Here is a 13516-nt window from a genome sequence, read left to right on the forward strand (position 1 = left end):
ATCAACAAAAACCGCTTCTGAGCAACTAGAAACAACTTTCAGAAAGTCTGATACAAAACACATACTGTGTGTATGTGTGAATCTTTCTGCTTTCTCAGCTCAGCACATATAGTTTAAAAGTGGATAAACAAGAGGCAGTATTTTTAACTACTTTTCAAGATTATATTGACTGTAGTCAGACGGCCTGGATTCAAATTTCAACGCTAGTACATTTACCTGCCAGACCATGGTTCAGCGATTTTAACACAAGTGATTTTAACTTATCTATGCCTTAGTCTAAGGAGCTCTGGTAGCGTAGTGGTTACAAATTGTGCTGCTAACCTCAAGGTCGGCAGTTTGAAACTACCAGCTGTTCCGTGAGAGAAAGATGAGGCTTTCTGCTCCCGTAAAGATTTACAGCCTTGGAAACCCTGTACAGGGTCTCTATGAGACGGAACAACAACATGCCTTAGTCTCCTCATTTGTAAATTGGTAGAGTAACAGTACCTCACTGTACTATTTTTTAAATTAAATTGAAAAGAATATATGTAAAGCATTTAGCACAATGGTTGGTACTTATTTGTTGTTGTTAAGTGATACTGAATCGCTTCTGACTCATAGTGACCCCTGTAGAGGGTTTCCGAGGAGTGCCTGGTGAGTTTAAATTGCCAACCTTGTGGTTAGCAGTCCAGTGCTACACTACCCCAGGCACACTGTTATTAAGTGCCGTCGAGTCGGTTCCGAACTACAGCGACCCTATATATGGTTTCCGAGGCTATAAATCTTTACGGGAGAAGCAAGCCTCATTTTTCTCCCGCAGAGCGGCTGGTACATAGTTAGGATTTAATCATTGCTATTAGGTACTATTACATTATAATTATTTTTATTATCTGGCTTCTTTAAAAAGTTGGAAGTGAGGAGATAGAAGCAATATTTATAAGGAAGCACTAGTTTGATGTTTATAAAGATGATGAGTTACCCAAAAAATTTCAATCATGCTTAGTGTTATACATCATAATATGTAAACATTTGAGTCCCAAATGATTAATACTTAAAATGTTTTGCTTAAGATTAATACACTAGCTGTCTGAAAGATTCAGCTACACAATTTAACTTTGAACTTGGTTATCTATACTATGTACAAGGGGGCTTAAAAAGTTCCTGGAAAAAGGAAATTAAAAAATTAAATTTTTCCAAAAAATGTTTGAAATCCCCTTGTAAATAAACCTTGCATTAAAAAAAATCATGTTTACTATAAAAAGAATAAAAGTACAAAGTGTAAAATGTTGGAGAAAAAAAAGCCTGTAATTCAGAGGTGTGCCCTGTCAAGAATTTGATAGATACCATGGTAAGTAAAAAAGTATTGCTATAAAATCGTAGAAACCCTTAGTAAACAAAATGATCTCACAATGTGAAAGGGCTGTTTCTCACTGTATCTATTCTTCCATCTGGTCTATATCTTTCTGAAGGGTGAGCTTCCAGCTCTGTAACCCTTTCCTCCAAGACTCCTGTTGCGTCTTCAAGTTCCATCACGTCACAACAGCACTTTCAGCATTCATGAAGGACCCAAATGATTTCCCTTTTAAATGTTCTTAGAGTTTGGAGAACAAAAAGAAGTCTGAAGAGACAAGATCAGGACACTGTGGGATGGGGCGGGGGGGTAAGGTTTCCCAACAAAATTCTCATAGGTCAGCCCTTGTTTCCCTCAGAGAATGAGCAGGTACATTGCTGCGATGGAAAAAATTCCTTAGTGCATGCAGCTTTCCTGGCTTTTTCTCACAATCCAGTTTTCCATTTTCTTCAAAGTTCTTCTTAAGTCCCCTGTGATCATCACATGTCCTTTGAGAAAATCTATCATGATTACTCTACCCCTTTGGTGTTTTGAAAAAGTTGCTATAACCTTCTGAGCTGAACTCTCTGCCTTGAATTTAACTGGCCCAGCAGATACCCTTGGAAGCCAACTTTGACAGGACCATATTTTTAAAGGCAACCTGCCAAGAGGAAGACAAGTATATTACTGGGGGAACTTGTCTACAGCCATCTACCAATCACAGAGACATGTTTACACATTTTGTTTAAACCTGTGATTGTATGCACTGGAATCCTAGAAGCATTACTTTTTTACTTATCCTCTTAGATCTATATATGTAATTGTTTTTAAATATTAATACTAAATTGCACAGCTGTATTCACATAAAAATACATCAGAGAGCTTTCCATGTCAGTACATATATATATTTAGTTGTTTTTAACTGTTACATTGTACTCCATGGTACAGAAAGAATTCCCTGTGGATAATCTAGGCTGTTTCCTCAGGGTGTTATAATGTCCTTTTAAAAATCTGTGTCTGATAACAGCACTTCTCATTTATTAATGAAATTGATATTAAAAAAGAAGAAAAGATCTCAAATCAACAACTCAATTCTACACCTTCAAGAATTAGGTAAAGCCTAAACCTATCAGAAGAAAACCACCAAACCCACTCCCATCATGTGGATTCCAACTCAGAGACCCTGTAGGACAGACAGGGTAGACTGCCTTAGAAGGCTGTTGCCAAGGCTGTAATCGTGATGAAATCCAAGCGCCACAGCTTCTTTCTTCCACAGAGCTGGTGGTTAGCAGCCAAGTACTCTAACCAATTGATCACCAAAGCTCCTACAAGAATAAAGGAAGTAAGAAAGACTACAGCAGAAACAAAACAAAAAACAAAACAGAAGTTGGTTCTTTGAAAAAAAGCAATTACCATTTATAAATCTTTATCTAGATTGACAAAGAAAAACAGAGAAAAGGTGCTAATAGTCAAAATAAGAAACAAAAGAAGAGATACTACAATTGGCCTGATAGAAATAAAACTATGACAGATGATGAACAATTATGTGGCAACAAACTGGATAACCTAAATGCAATGGACAAATACTTAGACGCACACAAACCCACCAAACCTAACTCAAGAGGAAACAAGTCTCAGCACAACCAAAGCAGAATTAATCAAAAATCTCCCAGCAAAAAGAGAAAATGTTGGACCAAATGGCTTCACTGAGGAATTCTACCAAACATTTAGACAATGACATCATCCTGTTCAAAATCTTCCAAACTAAAGAGAAGGAATGTTTCTAATTCATTCTATGAAGCAAATAATCCTGACACAAAACATGACAAAGACATTATGAGAAAACCAATGCATATAAATGCAAAAATCCTCAACAAAACACCAGTAAACAGAATTCAACAGCATATTAAAAGAGTAATTAATACATCATGACCAAAAGAATTACTCCAGGAAGACAGGGTTCAACATTAGAAAGTCAATCACAATCAATGTAATATTAATATACCACATCAACAGAACAAGGGAAAGGAACCACACTCATCATCTTTATGGATAAAAAAAATAAGAAATAAATGATAAAACCCAGTAACTTTCTTATTAAAAACTATTAAAAAGATAGAAATAGATGGGAAATTCTTCTATATGACACAGGGCATACATAAAAAACCCAACAGCCCACATTATACTTAAGAAAGACTGAAAACTTTGCACTTGAAATTGAGAATAAGATGGGGGTGCTCACACCATTTCTACTTAATATATTAGATATCCTAGACAGAGCAGTAAGAAATAAACAGTTCCCAAATTGGTAAAGAAATAAAATGATCTCTTCTCGCAGATGAAATGATGAAAATACCAAGAGACGCCTAGAACACTAGTACTAACAAGAGGAATTTAGCAAAGTTGTAGGATACAAGGTCAATAAACCAATATTGGTTAGGTTTCTATATACCAGCAATGAGAACTCTTAAAGGGAAACTAAGGAGACAATTCCATTTACAATGCCATCTAAGAGAATAAAATATGTTCGAGTAAATTTAACCAGAGATGTAAAGGATTTATACAACGCACACTACAAAACACTGCTGAAAAAGAGTAAAAGATGACTTATATAAACGGAGAGATGTTCCATGTTCATGGACTGGGAAACTTAATATTAAGATGTCAATACTACCCAAACTGATCTACAGGTTCGACACAATCCTGACCAAAATTCCCACAACCTTCTTTACAGAAATGGAAAAATCAGTCCTCAACTTTATATATGAAATGGCAAGAAGCCTTGTATAGCTAAAAGAATGTTGAAAGAGAAGAACAGAGTAAGCAGACTCACACTTTCTGATTTTAAAACATATTATACCTTGGCCTAATAACTTGTTTAGTGCTTCTGTTCTACCTCCTAGTTCGTTGCGTAGTGATTGGGTTCTTAAAAGCTTGCAAGCAGCCATTCAAGATACAACACTTGGTCTCTATTCACCTGGAGCAAAAGAGGAAGGAGAGTCAGAAATAGGTGGAGGAAACGGTACTTATGGCTAATTGCCTTATTTGCCATGAGAACAGAAAAGTTGGAAGGTGGTCAGCTATCATTCCAAATAAATCAAAGAGTCTACAGGAAAATCCTGACCAAAATGTGGGAAATGCAGATCAAAATATAAATTATCATGGATCTATGGAAGCTGATGAGCCCTAAAACTATTGCCATGAGATATCCTTTAAACATTAAGCCAAAAATACCCCCCGTCATCTTAAAACCAAACAATGTTGTTAGGTGTTGTTGAGTTGGTTATGACTCAAAACAACTCTACATACAACAGACAAAACATTACCCAGTTCTGTGCCATCTTCACAATCATTTCCATGTTTGAAGCCCATTGTTGCAGCTACTGTCAACCCATCATGTTGAGGGTCTTCCACTTTTTTGCACCACCACCATAATACTTCGGTCTTTCTTATTTATGTCTAACTTTCACATGTGTATGAGGTATGAGGTAGCAACTGAAAACACCATGACTTGGGTTGGGTGCACTTTATTCCTCAGAGTATAGCCATCTTTAAGTTTTTAACGTTAAATATGTCTTTCAGAGCAGCCGTGCCCAATGCAATATATTCTTTCATTCCCTGAATTCTACTTCCATGGGTGTTGACTGTGAATCACAGTAAAATTATATCCTTGACAACCTCATCAATTCCGTGTATCATGATGTTTACGGGTCCAGTTATGAGGGGTTTTCCTTTATGTTGAGGTGTAATTCATACTGAAAGCCATTGTCTTTGATAGTCATCAGTTAAGTGCCCCAAGTCTTCTTTGCTTTCAGTATTAAAGGTTGTGTAATCTGGAGTTCTCGTGTGGTGCTGTGGGTTAATGCACTGCACTGTTGAACTACAAGGCTGGTGGTTTAAGTTCGTTCACCAGTTGCTCCTCGGAAACCCTATGGGTCGGAACCAACTCGAGGGTACTTAACAACAAAGTCTAAACTAAATTTACAGATTGTTAAGGAGTATTCTCCTTATCACAGTGCTGTATTCTTCATACAGAGCAGCTTCTTGGATTATTTGCTTAGCATACAGACTGAATAAATATGGTGAAAGGATACAACCTTGATGCATGCCTTTCCTGATTTAAAGACACAGTGATTTAAAGCACACAGTATCCCCCTTGTTCTCTTATGATTGTCTAGGCATAGGTTGTCCATAATTTCATATCATCCATAGACTGAATACCTATGCAGTCAATAAAACAAAGATAAACAACTTTCTCTGCTTTCAGCAAGGTCCACCTGACATCAGTATTTCTATATATCTCTGGTTCCATTTCCTCATCTGAATCTGGCTTGAATTTCTGACAGTTCCCTGTTGATGTACTATGTTATCTTTTAACAAAATGTACTTGCATGTGATATTAAATATATTGTTCAACAATATCCTCATTCTGTTCAATCACCTTTCTTTAGAATACGCACACATGTGAATATATTTCAGTTGGTTGGCCAGTAGCTATCTTCCAAATTTCCTGTTACAAACAACTCAGTGTTTCCAGTATTAAATCTATTCATTGAAACATCAATTGGTATTCAGTAAATTCCTAGTGCCCTTTTATTATTATTTTTTGGCCTATTCCGTCAATGCACTTTAGACTTTTTCCTTCAATATCATCGGTTCTTGATCATTTGTTAATCTCCTGAAATGGATGAAAACTGAGCAATTCTTTTTAGTACAGTGACTCTTACATATTCCTTCCATCTTTTGATGTTACCCAAGTTGTTCAATATTTTGCCATTGGAATCCTTTAATACTGAAAGCTTAGGTTTGAATTTTTTTTCTGCAGTTCTTTTAGCCTGAGAACTGCTAAGCACGATGTTCTTCCCTTTTGGTTTTCTACCTCAAGATCTTTGCACATTTCATCACAATATTTTGTCTTCTCGAGCTGTCCTTTGAAATCTGTTCAGCTCTTTATGTCATCATTTCTTTCATTTGCTTTAGTTATCTTACTACACTCAAGAGCAAGTTGCAGGCATCCATTATTGTCTTTTCTTTCTTTCCTTTTTAATGACCTTTCTGCTTTCTTTGTGGATGATGTTCTTGATGTCACACAACTTGTATCACATCTTCTGCCATTAAAGTTCAATGTGTGATACTTATTCTTGAGATGGCCTTTAAGTTCAGGTGAGACATATTCAAGGTACTACATAAGCTCTTGTGGACTTGTTTCCATTTTATTCAGCTTCAACTTGAACTTGCAATGAGTAATTAATATGGTCTGTTCCATTGTAAGTCACTGACCTTGTTCTGACTACTAATATTGACCAGCTTCATCATCTCTTTCCATATAAGTAATCATTTTGATTCCAATGCATTCCATCTGGTTAGGTCCACGTATATCAGGGGTGAGAAACATCCGGCCTGGGGGGCAAAATCATTTGGTCTGATCCTTCCAATGCAACTGCAGTTCCAGCAATCATATTTGTTGTTGTTTGAACAAATATAAGCTAATTTTTAAATTGGTAACTTTGCATAGCCCACAAATGATGTTATAAATTTTGGCAGACGAAAAGTTTCCCACTCCTGACATATAGTTAGAATTTATGTTGCTGAAAACTGTTATTTGCAATGAAAAATCATTGGTCTTATAAAATTCTCTTATGCAACATCTGGCTTTGTTCCTATCGTAAATAGTTTTAACTAGTGAAGAACTGAAGTTGGCTTATATGAAGAAGAACATGACATCAGGATTGGAGGACGACTCATTATCAACCTGTGGTATGCAGATGATACAACCTTACTTGATGAAAATGGAGACAACTTAAACTACTGATAAAGATCAAAGACTACAACTTTCAGTATGGGTAGTATCTCAATGAAAGAAAACAAAAATCCTCCCAATTGGACCAAGAAATAACATTATGGTAAGTGGAGAAAAGATAAGAGTTGTCAAAGACTTCATTTTGCTTGGATCAACACTCATGGTAGCAGCAGTCAAGAACTCAAATGACATATCGCATTAGGCAAATCCTCTTTAAAGTGTTCAAAAGCAAAAATGTCAGTCTGAGGACTAAGGTGCTCCTGACCCAAGCTATGGTCTTTTTAGTAGCCTCGTATGCATGTGAAAGTTGGACAAGGAATAAGGAAGACCACAGAAGTATGGTGAGACTTCATCTTTCACACTTTGGATATATTATTAGGAGGGATCAAGTCCCTGGAGATGGACATCATGCTAAGTGAAGTGGAAGGTCAATGAAAAAGATGAAGACCCCCCAATAAAGTTACAGAGATGAACTGGCACAGTGGCAGCAGCAATGGACTCAAGCATAACAACAATTGTGAGGATGGTGCAGAACTGGGCAAAGTCGTTCTGTTGTGCATAAAGTCTTTATGAGTTGGAACTGACTCAATGGCACCTAACAAGAAGTAAACAATGTCTGATTTGAACATTATGTTTTTAAAAAATCTACTTATTTGGGATCAAACTCGTAATAGCAGCTCAAAAGATTAGATAGGAAACTTAGGGAGCACTGAGTTGAAGTTAATGGGAGAGGAAGAAAACTTGCAAAGGAGGATGACAACAGTTTCACAACTTGAAGAATATAATGTAATCAGTGTCACTGAATTGTATGCATATATAAATTGTTGAATTGGTGTATATTTTTGCTGTGCATATTATATTCTCAAAAAACAACAAAAAATAAAACAAATTATAGAAAACATTAGTAAACAAAAGTAAAAATAAATTGTTCTAATTAAGAATCACCTTTGTATATAGGCATACCACATACTGGCATGTTAAGTTTTAAAGATTTTTCCATCTGTATGCAAAAGTAAAATTCATTACTTTTTTTCTTTCCAATGGTATTTTTCTTAAAGCATTATGTTGTATAATTAGAAGACAGCTCATGGTGGCTAAAGCTACTAGAAGGACAATAAATACTGTTACTTCCACTGTCTCCTGAAACCTCGTTAGATTCAAAGCAATTTTAAAAGTACATATGACCAAAAAAAGAAAGGGAGAAAACAGCAGACAAAAATGGCCAAAACAGTTTTATAGACAAAAATCGGAACAAGGTACCTTTCCTTTTGAAGCAAGAGGAAGAAGCCAAGAACTAAGTTGTAGAGTGAGATAAAAATGAGAATCTAAATGATTTGCCCTGAAGAACCCTGAAAGAACAGGGAAATAAATGCACCAAGATAGTGAGGGAGGGCAGAAAAGATACAGGAATGTCAGTAAAACAGTTACTTTTATTGCCCACCAGCCAAGAGATTCCTGTTCCTTCACCAACTCTAGAGAAAATCAAGGAGAAAAGTTTTGCAGTACAAGATTTCAGGTACAGTAAAGGCAAGGGTTTAGGCTGAAAATATATTAAAATTTAAGAATAAATTCCTCACCTCAGCTTCTGGCAACCATTAATCTATAGTTTCAATGAATTTGGATATTAAGGACATAAAATGAACCATACAAGATATGACCTTTTGTGTCTTGTTGACGTTCACTTAGAATATTTTTAAGATTACTCTATATTGTAGCATATATAAAGTACATCCTTTCTAAGGCTGAATAATATTCCATTATGTATTTTATTTATCCATTCATCTATTGATAGATAGTTCCTTACACTTTTAGGCTATTATGGATAATAACATTGATATTCATGTAGAACTTTTATACTTCTGGGAGTGTAACTGTTAACTCTGCTTAACATTTTGGAGAACTCCAAGACTATATTCCAAAGTGATGGCATCAGTTTACATTCCCACCAGCAGTATATGAATACATTTTCTCTCATCCTTGTAACACTTGCTATTATTCATCTTTTTTAATATAGCAATGCTATTGGTTGTGAAGCATTATCTCATGGTTTTGATTTGCATAATCACTAACAACTTGCTATGGGTAGGAACTAAATTAAAACAAAACAAAAGCTAATGGGGACTTCTGGTGTGACACTGTAGGATCAGCACTAGACCTCAAACCACAAGGTGGACAGTTTAAACACACCAATTGCTCCTTGGAAACCCTATACAGGATCGTTGTGAGTCAGAGCACACTGGACGGCACTTAACAAGAACAATAAACAACTAATGGGAGCCCTGGTGTGGTGCTATAGGGTAAGCACTGGACTACTAACCACAAGGTTGGTGGTTCCAACCCACCAGCTGCTCTCTGGAAATCATATACAGGGTTGCTATGAATCAGAAATGACTGGACAGCACTTAACCAAAACCAAAAGACTAATTATGCTGAAATTCTTGTTATATGCTCACAGGAGAAATGTTTATTCAAGTCTTTGCCCATTTTAAGGAGCCACGATAGTTCAATGAGTTAAACCTTGGGCAGCTAACCATGAGGTCAGTGGTTCAGACCCACCAGATAGATGCTCCTGGGTAGAAAGGTGAGGCTTTTCGCTCCCATAAAGACATCCCATCTTGGAAACAGACCCTCGTCCCATAGGGTTGCTATGAGTCAGAATCAACTCAGTGGCAATGGGCTTGGCTGAGTTTTCAGTTGCCCATTTTAAAATTTGGTTATCTTGTAGTCTCTTATCATATATATGATTTACAAATATTTTCTTCTATTCTGAAGGGCTATCTTTTTCACTTTCTTGACGGCACACTTCAAAGCACAATTGAAAAAAAAAAAAATTAATGGAAGTCAAGGTCATAAAGATACAACTATGGTTTCATCTATTTTAAGTTAAATTTTGTGTATGATGTGAGGTAAGAGTCCAGCAACATTCTTTTACATGTGGGATGGATATCCAGTTGGCCTAGCAGTTTACTGAAATGGCTATTAATTCCTCAGAGAGAGAGAGAGATCACTAGATTACTTCTTGAAAGCTTCCATTATTAGAAGATACCAAAACACACATACACACACACATATATAAGGGGCTCTGGTAGCGCAGTGGTTATGAATCGGTCTGTGAACCACCAAGTTGGCAGTTCGACACTACCAGCTGCTCCACAGAGAAAGATGAGGAGCTCTGCTCCCATAAAGATTTACAGCCTCGGAAACCCTATTCCGTGTTACTATGGGTCAGCACTTAACAACAACAACATATATAGAGAGTGAGAGATAGACAGCTAGATAGATCACTAGATAGATAGATCACTGGATACTTGAAAGCTTTCATTATTAGAGAAAATATCAAAACAAATGGTATCAATAAAAACCTGTATAGAGATTTTAACTTTCTATTTTTTCAAAGCAAAAACAATTGAACAATATTCATGAATTTATTTATGTGAAAAAGGGGTAAAAAATGTGTTTCTTTTTGTCCTTAATTTTGTTTATTTTTTAAGTCAGAAAATATCTTTGAAGAATGATAAAATAAAAACTTCAGGGTATATCCCAGGAAATAATGTAAGTATAAATAATAGCAAAGAAAAGTTGTGAAAATTATAAAATCTACCCAGAAGGTCCTACATATGACAAGTTACGGAAAAAGAGCATTAAAATTTCCAGAACTAAATACAACTGATTTATGGAAATGCCCAAAGTACATCATCAAAAAATTTCAGAAAAGAGAGAGAGAAATCCCCAAATGCTTCCAGATAAGAAGAAGAAGAAGAAAAAAAAACCATACAAAAGATCAGGAATGATGCATGGAGGGGATAAGAACCATGGCAATGAAACAATATACAATAGAATGAATGTAAACCTAATGTACTCCCATGTAAACTATTGTAAAATTCACAACAAAACATTAAAAAAAAAAAAAAGGATTAGGAATGAGAATTTCATTATATATAGTAGTCACTTCAAATTTTGAGTGTATCTTTGACAGTAATCACTTTACATTTTTGAGACAAAAATATTTTCAATCTGATTCTACATGAGGTTAAATAATCAAGCACGAGGAAAGTCTTAATACATTTTTGTTGTTGTTGTTAGGTGCCATTCAGTACCGACTCATAGCAACCCTATGCACAACAGAATGAAACACTGCCTAGTCCTGGGCCAACCTCAAAATTGTTGCCCATTTGAGCCCACTGATGCTGCCACTTTTCCAATCCATCTCCCTGAGTGTTTTCTTCTTTTTCTCTGACTTCTAAGGGTTCAAATTTTCTTATGGGATTTTTTTCCTCAGTAAATGACTAGAGAATATGCCCCACCCAAATGAGAGAGAATACAAAGAAAGCGAAGCAAGACATGGAATCCTAATATGAAATAACACAAGAAAGGAGAAACAAAAGAAAGTCTCATTATGAAGGTAGTGGATGCCTTAGGGTACTGCTATGTAACAGGTTTAGACAGCAACCAATTTAGACTGGAAGAGTACAGTAGCCTGTTCATAAAGTACAACTAGAGAACTGTTTCAAAGGGGAGACTATGTAGAAACTAAATTGGAACGTACTGGAAGAATTAACAAGAGCCACTGAAACAACTGCTGCAACAAATGAAAACACAAAGGCAACTATTTAAAAACAACAACAAAAATTTATGGAGAAAAACCATTTTCAACAAACAATACTTACATTAACATTAAACTTTTTGTTGCTAAATGCCTTCGAGTCAATTCCAACTCATAGGGACCCTGCATAGGGATTTCAAGAAGCAGCTAATGGGTTTGAACCACCACCACTGGTTATCAGTCCAGTGTTTATCCTACAGCACACCAGGACTCCAACATTATCATTATACATTATAAAATATTGTATATATTTTTTATGCTACAAGAAGAGGGGAGGAATGAAGATGAGGGTGTACATACATTACTTTTTAGAAAAGAAAATTAACATTTATTAGGAGATACCACACCAAGCAATTTTCTAAGATCCTTAAGTATATTAAACAATTTAATCTTTACTAACAAGCCTATAAAGTAAGTGCTTGGTTTGAACCACAAGGTCAGCAGTTAGAATTCACCAGTTGCTCCTTGGAAGCCCTATACAAAGCGACTATGAGTCAAAACTGACTCGAAGGCACCTAACAACAACTCTTATCTATTTAAAATGAGAAAACTAAGGCCCAAAGAGATTTAGAATGTCCTCAATATCAAACAGCTGGAAATATCCAGAGCCAAGATCTGAATTCAAGCAATGTAACTCCACAGCACATACTGATAAAATAGTAATACACTATTATACTAAATTGTCCTATCAAAAATGAAAATTAATTTTTAAATTTTAGTCAAAAATATAAAATGTGTTTTAAACAACTGCAAGAAGAATCCCACTGAAACACACTATTTTTGTGCTCTTCCATCGAGACAACCTAACTACAATACTGACTAAAGATTTCACATTGTATAAAAAATTAAACTCAGATCTATTATTTTGTGTTCAAAACAAGAAGCATTCCTTCATTTAGTTAGGTTTTCTACTACCACGGTATTTCCCTCTTTTTGCCCTTCTATTAATGATGTTAATACTTGTCCTGGATAGCATTTGGATCTTTTTATTTTAAGCAAACCTTTTTTGGGAAAAGGATGGTTATATATGATAATGAAAAATGGAAATTAAACAAGTGAAGAGTTCCATACAAAATTTCAACTTGTTTATATAAAAAAAGTAATCAGTGGAAAACATATATGCTATGAGAATTAACAGAAAGGTTAATATATCCTTAAGCAGCAATTCACTCACATATGAAAAACATAGGAGTCAATTTAAAAAAAGATGATAATGAACAAACTTAGAGAAGAACAAATTCAGAAGACTAATAGTCAACTTTACTATAAAGAACACATAATTGGGAATGTAATATTATATATTGTCTCCCCTAATTTCAGTTCTTAAAAATAATTATAACAACCCTGGCATAGCTAAAGTGAGTCAAGCACACTCATATACTGCTTGTGGGAATACAAATGGTACAGTCTTTCTAGAGTTCAATGGTTTTCTAACATTTATTTATCCAAGAAATAAATTAAAATACATGAATACTACTAATCATGTATCAATGAAAAATCAAGTAGAACATGAGTGATCCAAAACAGAATGGGGTGGAAAGGAGAATCCTTGCATATATTAAAATATAGGTAAATAAAAGGGGATTCTATAGTTATTGACAATGTTTAAACACTATAGAAAGAACTTTCTGTAACAAATAAATGCAGGATATAAAATTGTGTTTACAGGTAATCTCAATTATGTGTCAGATAAACCCATAGACCTGAAGAAAAATCAATGAAATGGTCTCTAATGATATTATGTTTAATTCTTCTTTTTTAAAATTGCTTTTTTTATCCAAATTTTCTTTAGTAAAGAAATAAT

At 35.2% G+C, this 13516-nt stretch overlaps 1 protein-coding gene across 2 annotated transcripts in view; it reads right to left on the reverse strand.

The window, feature by feature from the left end:
• The window catches only part of SMEK2 (SMEK homolog 2, suppressor of mek1 (Dictyostelium)), an 82820-nt gene that overhangs the window by 2707 nt on the left and 66597 nt on the right, over positions 1-13516 (reverse strand). The window lies entirely within an intron of this gene.

The sequence above is a fragment of the Chrysochloris asiatica genome, unplaced genomic scaffold (assembly GCF_000296735.1).
Source record: "Chrysochloris asiatica unplaced genomic scaffold, ChrAsi1.0 scaffold00114, whole genome shotgun sequence".
NCBI classification, from domain to species: Eukaryota; Metazoa; Chordata; class Mammalia; order Afrosoricida; family Chrysochloridae; genus Chrysochloris; species Chrysochloris asiatica.